At 39.1% G+C, this 11512-nt stretch overlaps 1 long non-coding RNA gene across 8 annotated transcripts in view; it reads left to right on the forward strand.

Moving 5' to 3' along the window:
- Positions 1-40: 40 nt before the first annotated feature.
- Positions 41-11512, forward strand: part of LOC136106939 (uncharacterized) — a 78868-nt gene continuing 67396 nt past the window's right edge. For 6 of the 8 annotated variants that reach the window (XR_011741130.1, XR_011741129.1, XR_011741132.1 and 3 more), the window contains exons 1-3: positions 41-1732; positions 1869-1981; positions 10113-10230. This is a non-coding gene — a long non-coding RNA (uncharacterized lncRNA). The remainder of the gene's footprint in view (positions 1733-1868; positions 1982-10112; positions 10231-11512) is intronic. The other 2 variants (XR_011741131.1, XR_010652206.2) reach the window with 2 other exon arrangements.

Below are 11512 nucleotides of genomic sequence, written 5' to 3' on the forward strand. Positions count from 1 at the left end.
CGGACTGACTGACGGACTGACTGACTGACTGACTGACTGACTGACTGACGGACTGACTGACGGACTGACTGACGGACTGACTGACTGACTGACGGACTGACGGACAGACAGACCGACTGATCGACCAACTGACTGACTGACTGACTGAGGAACGGGCAGACCGACCGACTGATCGACCGACTGACTGACTGGCAGGCTGACTGACTGACTGGCGACAGACAGACTGACAGACAGGCAGACTGACTGGCTGAATGACTGGCTGACGGATGCACGGACGGATGGACTGACTGACTGAACGACGAACGGATGGACTGACGGACTGACTGTCTGACAGACCGATGGCCGGCTGACGGACGGACGGACTGACTGACGGAGGTGTCCTCCCCTCGGCCAGCCCCAGGCCAGCTGGCTGGCTGCGTCTCGGGGTGCCCCCCACAGAGGAGAAGCTCCCGGAGCAGCCCAAGGCGGAGAGCGGCTCCTCGCGCCTCGTCTCCAACACCGCGTTTTGTGTTTATTTGTAGGCCGGCTTTTCCACGTTTTGTGTCACTAAAACCTGAAGAGAAAGCAGATCTGTTACCTGCAGGGCAGAAATGTGCCCCTCGCAGCTGGTTTCCCTCACAGGTGTTCCCTGCCTGTGCGAAATGTCCCTCAGGCTTTGGCCTCCTGGGGTGTTTCCTAGTATGCGTTCAGCAAACTTAATGGTTGGCCCTGAGGGCTGGAAGAATTGCGTTGCCATATTTCTTCTTGTTTTACATCTCTAAAATAGGACATGAGATCTTTTCTGAAGAATTCCATGGCCTGGTTGAGGATGCTGCTCAGCAGTAGCATTTACCCAGTATTCAGTGTTCAGTTACTGCATTTTTAGGTTGCTAAAACAGTAATTTTGGTACAGAGCATATTTCTCTCGACTCAGTGAAATGAAATCTGTGATACATTAGTTATAATAGCCTTAGAGGAAAAAGTTGACATTGTAGGCAGATTTTATGGCAAACTTTGATCTCTGTTACACCCCAAAAACCTCACTGACTTAAGTGGTATTCCATTCAGTGGCAGAGGATTCTACCAGCATTCTGTTGTTATTTGGTTTGACTTGATCCGTTTTTCATGCTAGCAGTGTATAATACATTGCAGTAGTAAGAAAAAAGAGCTTACATTTCACCATCCAAATTTTTTTATCTCCTTACGGCTCCAACAATGCATCTTGATGTGCAGCAGTGAATTATGTCAAAACAACAAAATATTGGACACAAAGAAGACTTTTATAATAGTTTGTACAATTCTTTCTTGCCAAACTGAGTTATAGTAGGTTTTACGAACCGTACCATCTCTTACTCTGATTCATTTACTTGGATGCTTGATCCATAACTTGTTTGGGAACAGAACCTGCTCATCATTTAAAAGCGGGTTCTGAAATCTGAATTACTGCTTTGTTGACTTTTATTCTATACAGTTTTTGCACAAAACCTGGGATATTAAGCCATTTTTAGGAATGTTTTTTATATAGTTTTTCTTTGGGGTCCTTAATTTCAGAATTTACTAAAAAGGTGATTTTTTTCAAACCAATATTTCTCACACTTGGTTTCTGCTCGGATGTAGCTGCATAGAGCTTGAATTTTTGATTATACTGAACTTGGAAGATTCTGACTGATCTCAGTAAGACTTCTGTTAATCTGCAACCTTCATGTTTCTTCTAACAAAAAAAAAAGCAGTAATAACAGTGCTGATTTGCCAGGTGATTGGACATTCACTTTTTCTTCAGTATGTGTTTTAGAAGTACATAAATAATAGTATTAATATTTTGTATTGAGTAGAAAATGGAAGTTCTGTCTTTATGATTAAGTGTCCTTACATATCTTTCACATTTTTAGCATGTTTCTCGACATCGAAGAATGTGTAGTATTCTTCTCTTTACTGGAAGAAATGACAATGAACTTGCAGCAGAAGATGCAAAAGCCTCCTTTTACTTTTGAAACAAGATTTGGTGAGTCTGACCGCTTATTATTTTAACTACCCATGCGTATGGTGAACATGCAAGAGTCAGGTCCTGAGCAAAGCCATGTGAATGTAAATATTGAGAATTGAGTTTGAGCATAGATTGTATTTCCAAGACCCTCAGGCACTGGGTAGCAAGAGTTTCATAGAAATGACAAACCTTTAAGAGAGCAGCCTCTCTGTTTTAACTTCCCTTTTTCTCAAAGCTAAACTATGGAGGAAATTTTTTGCCTGCTGTACAGCAATTTTCTGTTGTTGGAAGTATGCTTGAGTGATGAGTCTGAATCAAGCTTTATTTAAAATATTTGTTCAGTCCACAGCATTGCTAACATAACAAAAAGCCTTGAACCCCGAGGCGAAAAGATCTGATGAGTATGAAAAGGGGAATAGCTAGTTTTGCTTTTTAATGAGCTTGCTTTCTTTTCTTGTACTGATAAGACTACCAGGGAAATCTTTGAACATGCCTTTGTATTTTGTTAAAGAATTTAATATAGAGCTGTTACCAGTGATTTTTAATATTACATTCTTTTTGGAGGAAACAGAACATTCCTTTTGACCTGCCTACGTTATTTGCAAGTGCTGATTCACTCAAAGCCTTTCACTACAGAGCTATGAGGAAAATTGCTCTTTTGCATTGAACCAGAACTTCTCTCACAGGAACAAAGAAACAGAAAATGTTTAAAAGTATTTTGATGGGTGGAACATTTCATTGTAATTTATTTTTTTCTTAAAAAGGTATATTTTTAAGAGGAGCAATCTCACATAAAAATGGAAACATTTTAACTTGGGGTTATGTCAAACCGAAATATTAATATACTTTAATTTTCTAATTGGTTTTACTAACCTTTTCCCTTTTTACCCTAAAATGAACGTATGTGCATTAATAGTTTGCATTTCATTTGACTTTTTTTAAAGAAATATTTTTGTCTTGCTATATAGATAGAACATGTCCTTGTCTTTCAGCTATACTAGAGGGTTTGAAAACACATTCATTACTCTGTGTTAACACTTACTAAGTTATTTCAGGAAAGAGACCAGTTTGATGATCAACTTCAAATGTCTACTGTTGGTTTCAACAATTTGCTCAAATATTTAAGCTGCTAGTTTAAATTCTCTTGCTGGATCAAGGAATAGAATTTCCTCCTGTGCTTCCAAGGCAGTTCTCAACAGATGGAAGGCATTACTGTCCTTTCTGAGAACCTAAATTGCACACGATTTTATTTGCCTCTTTAGAAACATAGTAACTCTTTTTTCTTGGGTTATCTCCTTCTCTAACTAAAAAGTTATAGTCTTTTTAATTACTCTGTGTATGCTATAATGAGCCTCCCTGGCCTATTTCTGGTCTTGTTTTTTTTGAGATGACGTAATCATCTCTGAAGGCAGGACATAGGAGAGGAGGGAATCGCACTCTATGTTAACAATGTTGCCAAAATTGGAGATTCTTAGAAGGTATATGTAAAACGCATTGATACTGATATTACTATTATTTATGCAAAATGAAGTTCCCAGGTCACCTGATTTAATCTTAGCACTGAGTCATATCTCTCTTGATGAGCCTTATTATTTGATGGATGAGTTACAAAAAAGATGATTCCTTCAATACTAGATGTAAATATCTGTATGAACATGTTCCCTTGAATGTCAGTCCACTTTCAGATTTGGAGAACATAAACGCATGTATCACTGAACTAGATAAGCATGCTGAAAAAATATGTTTATTACAATATGGACCAGCATATAATTTGCTTAACCAGCCTCATCACCTTTTATGAGGACATAACAAGGTGGATGGATGATGGCAAAGCAGTGGATGTGGTCTGTCTTGATTTCAGTAAAGCATTTGACACAGTCTCCCACAGCATCCTTGCTGCTAAACTGAGGAAGTGAGGTATGAACGATCGGGTAGTGAGGTGGACTGCGGACTGCCTGAAGGGAAGAAGCCAGAGAGTTGTGGTCAACGGGGCAGGGTCCAGTTGAGGCCTGGATCCAGTGCAGTGCCTCAGGGGTCAGTACTGGAACCAGTACTGTTCAATATATTCACCAATGATTTGGATGAGGGAACAGAGTGACTGGCAGCAAGTTTGCTGATGACACCAAGCTGGGAGGAGTGGCGGACACTGGAAGCTGTGCTGCCATCCAGAGACCTGGACAGGCTGGAGAGTTGGGCAGGGAGAAATTTAATGCAATATAACAAGGGCAAGTGTAGAGTCTTGAATCTGGGCAGGAACAACCCCAGGTTCCAGTATAAGTTGGGGAATGACCTATCAGAGAGCAGCGTAGGGGAAAGGGACCTGGGGGTCCTGGGGACAGCAGGGTGACCATGAGCCAGCACTGGGCCCTTGTGGCCAGGAAGGCCAATGGTACCTGGGGTGGGTTAGAAGGGGGTGGTCAGTAGGTCAGAGAGGTTCTCCTGCCCCTCTACTCTGCCCTGGGGAGACCACACCTGGAATATTGTGTCCAGTTGTGGCCCCTCAGCTCCAGAAGGACAGGGAACTGCTGGAGAGAGTCCAGCGCAGGGCAACAAAGATGCTGAAGGGAGTGGAGCATCTCCCGTGTGAGGAAAGGCTGAGGGAGCTGGGGCTCTGGAGCTGGAGAAGAGGAGACTGAGGGGTGACCTCATTCATGTTTACAAATGTATAAAGGGTGAGTGTCAGGAGGATGGAGCCAGGCTCTTCTCGGTGACAACCAGTGACAGGACAAGGGGTAATGGGTTCATATTAAGTTTTGTGCACATATACCTTTAGATGTAGATCTTGATATCCTAAAATTAGATTCCTGATTAGAGCTTTTAATCAATAAAATCATCAACCCAGGCTCTATTTCTAGCTAAACCTTACTAATATTTTTAAGACATTGCTACTGAGTAAGTTGGTACAGAGGAAGTTCTCAGAGAAGTGAGATGTGGCAAGCAAAGGTATCTTACATATTTTTAACTATTTTATGGATTAGAGAAGAAAGGCCAGCTCTTCAAGATTTTTCCTAGGACCCAGGAGTGGGACTACACCTAACTCTGTGTGTTTGTTGGGGGTGGGGGGAAACCCAACTTGATAAAGTACTTTTTTTCCTTTCTATCTCTAAAGGTATTTTGTAGTCACCAAAAGTCTCAATTTTAGACCATTGCTCCTTACCTGAAATATATTCACTGTTCATAGTATGAATTGTCTTAGCTTAAAATATTGTTTATATCACATGTGAAATAGGTTCATTATGAATTAAGTATTTAAATGTTTTTCAGGCTGCCCAATACGTTGTTGAGGAGTCAAAGGGTAGAAATGTAGACATGAGCTTTTTTGTGCTACATGTAAGAAAGTACACGCTGGGATGGTGCCATGTTATAGATTTAGAATGAGAATAATGTTAATAACGTTCTGATGTTATTGCTGAGCAGTCAGGGACTTTTCAGCCTCTCACACTGGCCCTGCCAGCGAAGAGACAGGGAGTGCACAAGGAGATATCAGATACTCTGAAATCAAGTGTTTTGATCAATTTTGCATATTAAGTTATTATTAATAAACATAAAAATTATTTTAATGACCTTTTTTGCAAATTAAGCTATCACTAAGTAGTATTACACAGACTAAATTTCACAATTTAGGTTAAAATAGTTACTAACTAATAGGACTGAAGAATATTGTAAATGTTGTGTCACATACTACATTTTTCTGAATTAATTTTAACTGCTTCAGATTTGTAAATGAAGGGAACTGTTAATTCCTGTTATTTGTCCAAGTCCAAATACTGTCAAGCTGATAAAAACAAGTTGTGCAGAGTGGAAGATTTAAAATTCAGATTGTTGAGCAGCCTTGATAAACTCTGTGTCTAAATAGTCTGATAGAACTTGTTGCAAAACATGTGCGTGAATGTAACATTTTTGACAAAAAAGTGTTTAAGTACAAACAGAAGCATGTTTGTTGAACTTGACAGTGAAACAGCAATATACAGAAGTAATCACTAATCCTACAAAAGTTCAAATGTCATCATTTTTTTACATAAACCCAAGCATCTTGGTGCTTGGAGAATGGCTGTAGACCTTGCTACTTACACTGGATAAGAACCTTCTGTAAGTTTGTAATCTATAGCTACTCCTATTAGAGGTGTTTGTAATACAGTGCCAGAACCTGATGCAGCTTTCTGAAATGCCACATCTGTGTTAAAAAAAATTACATTTGGAAGACTGATTTAAAAAATTTATTTATTTGTGCTTAAATATGTGCAAATGTACCCAGAAATGCACGATGCAAGGAATATGGAAATCCTGTTAGCACTTCTGCACGCGGCTTTGGCACAGTTTAAGGTCAATGATGCCTCCTCATGTGAAAGGAAATAAGTTAATCTGCTTTGTTGTTATGGTTATTTGTAATGTTTCTGTTCTGTGATAAATTTAATGCAACAAGCGTGACTTGCTGTCTTCCTAATTTTGTAAACCTTCATTTATGTGTTTTAGACTTTACGTATTTAGACTTTTGGTCTAAATACGTATATTGTAGCATTTCAAGATTCTATTTGGTGGCACTTTCTCTAAAAGTTTAAGGTATAGATCAATTTCAAGTATTCTTAAATCTGTTATTATCAAACAGGTAAGCTGCATGTTCCACAAGTACAAAAATGCAAGTGTTTTACAACCTAAGTTCAACTTCATCAAGTGTAGGCCCAAGACTAACTTTTCACGTAACTTTAAACAGCAGTAGTTGAACATATGAAGAACTAATTTAGTTAGCAGGTTTATACGATGAAGCTTAACATAAACCTTTAGATCAAATTGACTGTTTATTTTAGTTTGCTTACTTTGTGTAATGGTGCTAGGACTTATAAAAGGTACGAGTTTGGAATATTTAGGTTAAGAACATAAATCAAAAGTGTCTGGATTCTGTTACCTCAGGTGGTCACTATGTTCTTTATTAAGAAGAGAAGGAAATATTCGTATGGCAGGAGACTGATTAGTTACACTGGCTTTGATGCAGTACAGCACTTAGATTTCATCTTAATTGTTCACTGATAGACTTAACATATGTTTCAAATAATGCATATTCTTAAGTGCTATTTTAAATCAGGAACTACTGCAATATAATAGGAAAAAATCTGTTAATCCGTTTAGAAGAACAACATATTGGAGTAAGAATTAACTGAAGGATTTCCAGTGGTATTCCTTTGTGTTGTCAAAGCCTCACAGCGTAGGATAGATAAACATAAGCTTTAATAATGTCATGCATCAGTTTATTAGTACACAACTGTATCAGAATTTATTCTGATATCTTTTTCCTGATTTTTTTCCCCTTTGGAGCCTAACCAAGAATGTAAGACCACTTGTTTGACAGAACTGCAGATTTTGTGGCACTTTTTCTTCTTGTTCCCAAGGATGCTAAAGATACCTTTTTTCCTGATAACAGTACAATTACTCAACATTTTCAGTGATACAAGGGTAGATGCTTTATTTCAGCTCTTAAAAGTATCAGCAGGTCACATAAACCAATTTAGATCACAGAATCCCAGAATGTCAGGGTTTGGAAGGGATCTGGAAAGCTCATCCAGTGCAATCCGCCCATGGAGCAGGAACACCCAGCTGAGGTTCCACAGGAAGGTGTCCAGGCGGGTTTGAATGTCTGCAGAGAAGGAGACTCCACAGCCTCCCTGGGTAGCCTGGGCCAGGCTCTGCCACCCTCACCGGGAAGAAGTTTCTTCTCACATTTAAGTGGAACCTCTTGTGTTCCAGTTTGAACCCATTGCCCCTTGTCCTACCATTGGTTGTCACTGAGAAGAGCCTGGCTCCATCCTCCTGACACTCCCCCTTTATATATCTGTAAACATGAATGAGGTCACCCCTCAGTCTCCTCTTCTCCAGCTCCAGAGCCCCAGCTCCCTCAGCCTTTCCTCACACGGGAGATGCTCCACTCCCTTCAGCATCTTGGTGGCTGCGCTGGACTCTCTGCAGCAGTTCCCTGTCCTTCTGGAACTGAGGGGCCACAACTGGACACAATATTCCAGGTGTGGTCTCCCCAGGGCAGAGCAGAGGGGCAGGAGAACCTCTCTGACCTACTGACCACCCCCTTCTAACCCACCCCAGGTACCATTGGCCTTCCTGGCCACAAGGGCCCAGTGCTGGCTCATGGTCATCCTGCATCCAGGACCCCCAGGTCCCTTTCCCCTACAAAGTATCTGAGCTGACTGTCCATGGCATTATTTCTATTCAAGGAAAGATAGAACTGCATCAGACATTTCAAAGTGTTTTTGGGAAAAGCATGTCAAGCAGATTATGTAACCTGCTTTAGTTGTTAAACTATGCTGTACGAATTTGTCCTGATGGTATCCTGTTTGGTATCCCACGGCTGACACAGTGGGGGCAATACTGCATTCCTGGTATTTATCTGTGTAGCAAGACCAGCTGGACTGGACTTCCCAGTGATCAATAATGCAAAGATGAGACATTTCTGATAACCTGCTTGCGTTTCTATCTTTCCATCATGGTACATGTTAGATGCAGTTTTGGAACTCTTCCTGTGTAAGATGGCTGAGGATGAAGTTAGACTGGCATTTTTCAATTGAATTTAATGAAGTATTTCTCGCCATTAAATTAGGCTCTGATGTCCCTTGGGGTTTAAAAGCTTGTATGTTTGAGGGAATAGGAACTGAAAATCTCTTTAGAGTTGGGAGCAGGATGATACTTAAAGAAAATACTGTATTTCTAAGGTTATATATAGACTCTAGTCCAGTCCAATCATTACCTTATGCAGTGACTCTGTTCTGTAGTAGCTCTTTTAGCTGTAGAAGTACTTAACTATTGCAGAATCAGCCAGCATGCATATAATCATATCCAGAGATGTAACTTATAATTGAACTGATTTAATGCAGGTTTCATTTCACTGCTTTCTTTGTGACACTGTTTAGGAGGAGTATTCTGGAAGAATCTGTGGTAAGCACATAAATGCCTTAAAAAGGAAGGAAGCCTTAAAATTCAAGCCCTAAGCAAAACGGTACTAATTCCTGGAAAAGCTGCTGAAGGTAGTTGGGATTTTGTTGTTGTTGTTGAAACAGAAGACTAGGAGATCTTCCCCAACAACTATTTGTAGGTGGTCTTGAAGGTCTCTCTCTCTCAAAAATGTTTGCTTTCTACAAATATTCTTACAGGATTCAGACTGTACCTGTCCTAGAAGTTTCTATTGGAAATAATATTATCTTACCATTGAATATCTGCATGTTTTAACAGTAACAGTTTGTGATTTTTAGATTGTATGTCATTCAATATCCATTCCAAAACTTAGATTTAGAGCGGATTTCTATCTTCAGTGCTCATTTATTTAGATTTCATGACAACGTGGATTTCATTATCTTGTATGTTGAAATTGATTGACAACTGCAATAGAAATGTTTTTGAAATAGATATAAAATACAGAAATATTTTCTGAAAACCTTTCTCTGTGTCAGTCACTGTTTGTTGGGCAGAATTTCTTTTTAGTTACAGAGAAAATTGTACGTAGAAAAAGATTGCCCCGAGAAATGTAATTTAGAGAAGGTTTACATATTTCAAAGTTATGTATGCATCAAACCGCAAATGAGCCTTTAACTTGGAAGAGCTGGGTATGCCCACAGTATACTCTGTAATGTGTAACCACTATAAATAGATAATGGATAGAATTAACTGAAATTTAGTCAGACCAGAAAAAAATCTGAAGAAACTAGGAGGCTGCTGCTATGGTATAGATTCTGTATCCACATGGAACTTATGGTATGGGAGCTGTGCAAAATTCTACTGGAACGAATATTGAAAACCACTGAATAAAGTAAATTATATATTGCTGCCAGAATAATTCACAACCTCAACAAAACATATGCAAATGTATTAAATTACCAGAACTGGAACAACCACAGAGTCAGATTCACCCATGTGCAAAACCAAGCAGAATCAGAAGGGAGACAGCAAAAAGTGTCCTGCTTGACTTCAAGTACATGAATGCAATTATTTCAGTTAACAGGCTTGGATCCCAAACCTGAAGTTGACCAGGGGCATAAAGATTCGCACATTGGAGACAGGAAATAAAGGGAATTATATTATTATATTTGGAATATTCATGGAGTATATTTTCAAAATTAACATAAACTCTTTTTTTTTGTTTTTTAATTTTCAGGTTGCAATCCAAAGAAATGCATATGGAAGAAATGGCATCTCAAAAGCTTTAAATAATTCTAGTGAAGATGCTACTGCTAACATGCAAGCCAGTGCATCTGCCAGTTCTACAGCAGCCAGTAAGTCTCGTCAATATTTTTAGACACATATTGCACATTACTTTATACATTTTGGAAAGAAACTTATAGTACATTGCAGAATCTAATCATCAACATAATGTATTAGTAAGCTTTTCAGTTTGATTTGCACAAAATCAAAATGTTATAGCATTTAAAAATGAACTGTGGATTTTGATCAACTCTAAATATATATCCTCCCAATAAGCTGATAGTTCCATTTGATTAAGCTGTAAACTATATTACACGATATATAAAGAAGCTGCTGATGCTCCATCGAGGAAAATCTGCTGGTTTTGATTTGTCAGTTCCTCTAATACTAATGACAGCTACTCTTTTTTTCTACTCCTTTCTCTGGCACGTGGCTCCCATTTTCAGTATGTCTTGCATTCGAGCCTGTTAACTTCTACCCCTTTGTCTTCCCTGTCCTCATAGGTCAGATCTTGGCTTTTATTCTTTCATACCAGCCTGCTGTTCTTTCTCGTTGCCGCTATTTTAATATCTTTTCGCAAGCTTTTTGTGCTAATATTGCTTCTAGCTTGCTCCCTTTCTGAATGTTTTCCAACATTTTGTTTCTTTAAACTAGCCAGCTTCTCTCTTCTTCCTGCCTGAAATTACTCCTTTCTGTCTAACAACTAAGGCCATTATTTTATGCTACCAATCTTCTCTTACTCCTTTTTATCTTCCCTCTGCCCCAACCATAACCAAGCAACTTTTGCCATCCTTGCCTTTTTTTTCCCCAAGTAGGAACTGATTATTTGTGAAGCAGGTTCAGTAAATCACCTCAGCTGTTGATTATAATAACACTTCTGACCTAAGTGAGTCTGTTTTAGTGACAGTGATTTCTCCAGTCACTGAAGCTATTGTTATTTTGATGTTTTTCTCCAAGATCTAATGAGTTATTTTTTCCTATGACGATAAAATAAAAGGGAGAAGCCTTAATATTTTAGCTCTTCCTGTTAGTATCCTATTCTGTGATCTTACTTTATTGCTTAGGCTTGTAGGATGCTCACAGTTTTGTTCAATAATCACTTGTTCTCTTTTATGACCCCTGAGAAATTAGTTGCTTGTCCAGATCCACTTTGGTGCCTAGTTTTCTGTTAAATGAATAAGAATAGGGTGTATAGCCATATTAACATATCTTGTCTTCCATTAGAATTGACTGTCCATGGTTTTCAAATGTTCCCTTTCCTCTAAAGGTCTCATGCTGTGCAACAATATCGCAGCAGCTCCTATAGACATACACAAGCTGACCTGGTTATCAAGCCTGAACAGAGATAGCAAT

Source organism: Patagioenas fasciata, chromosome 12 (assembly GCF_037038585.1).
Source record: "Patagioenas fasciata isolate bPatFas1 chromosome 12, bPatFas1.hap1, whole genome shotgun sequence".
Lineage (NCBI taxonomy): Eukaryota > Metazoa > Chordata > Aves > Columbiformes > Columbidae > Patagioenas > Patagioenas fasciata.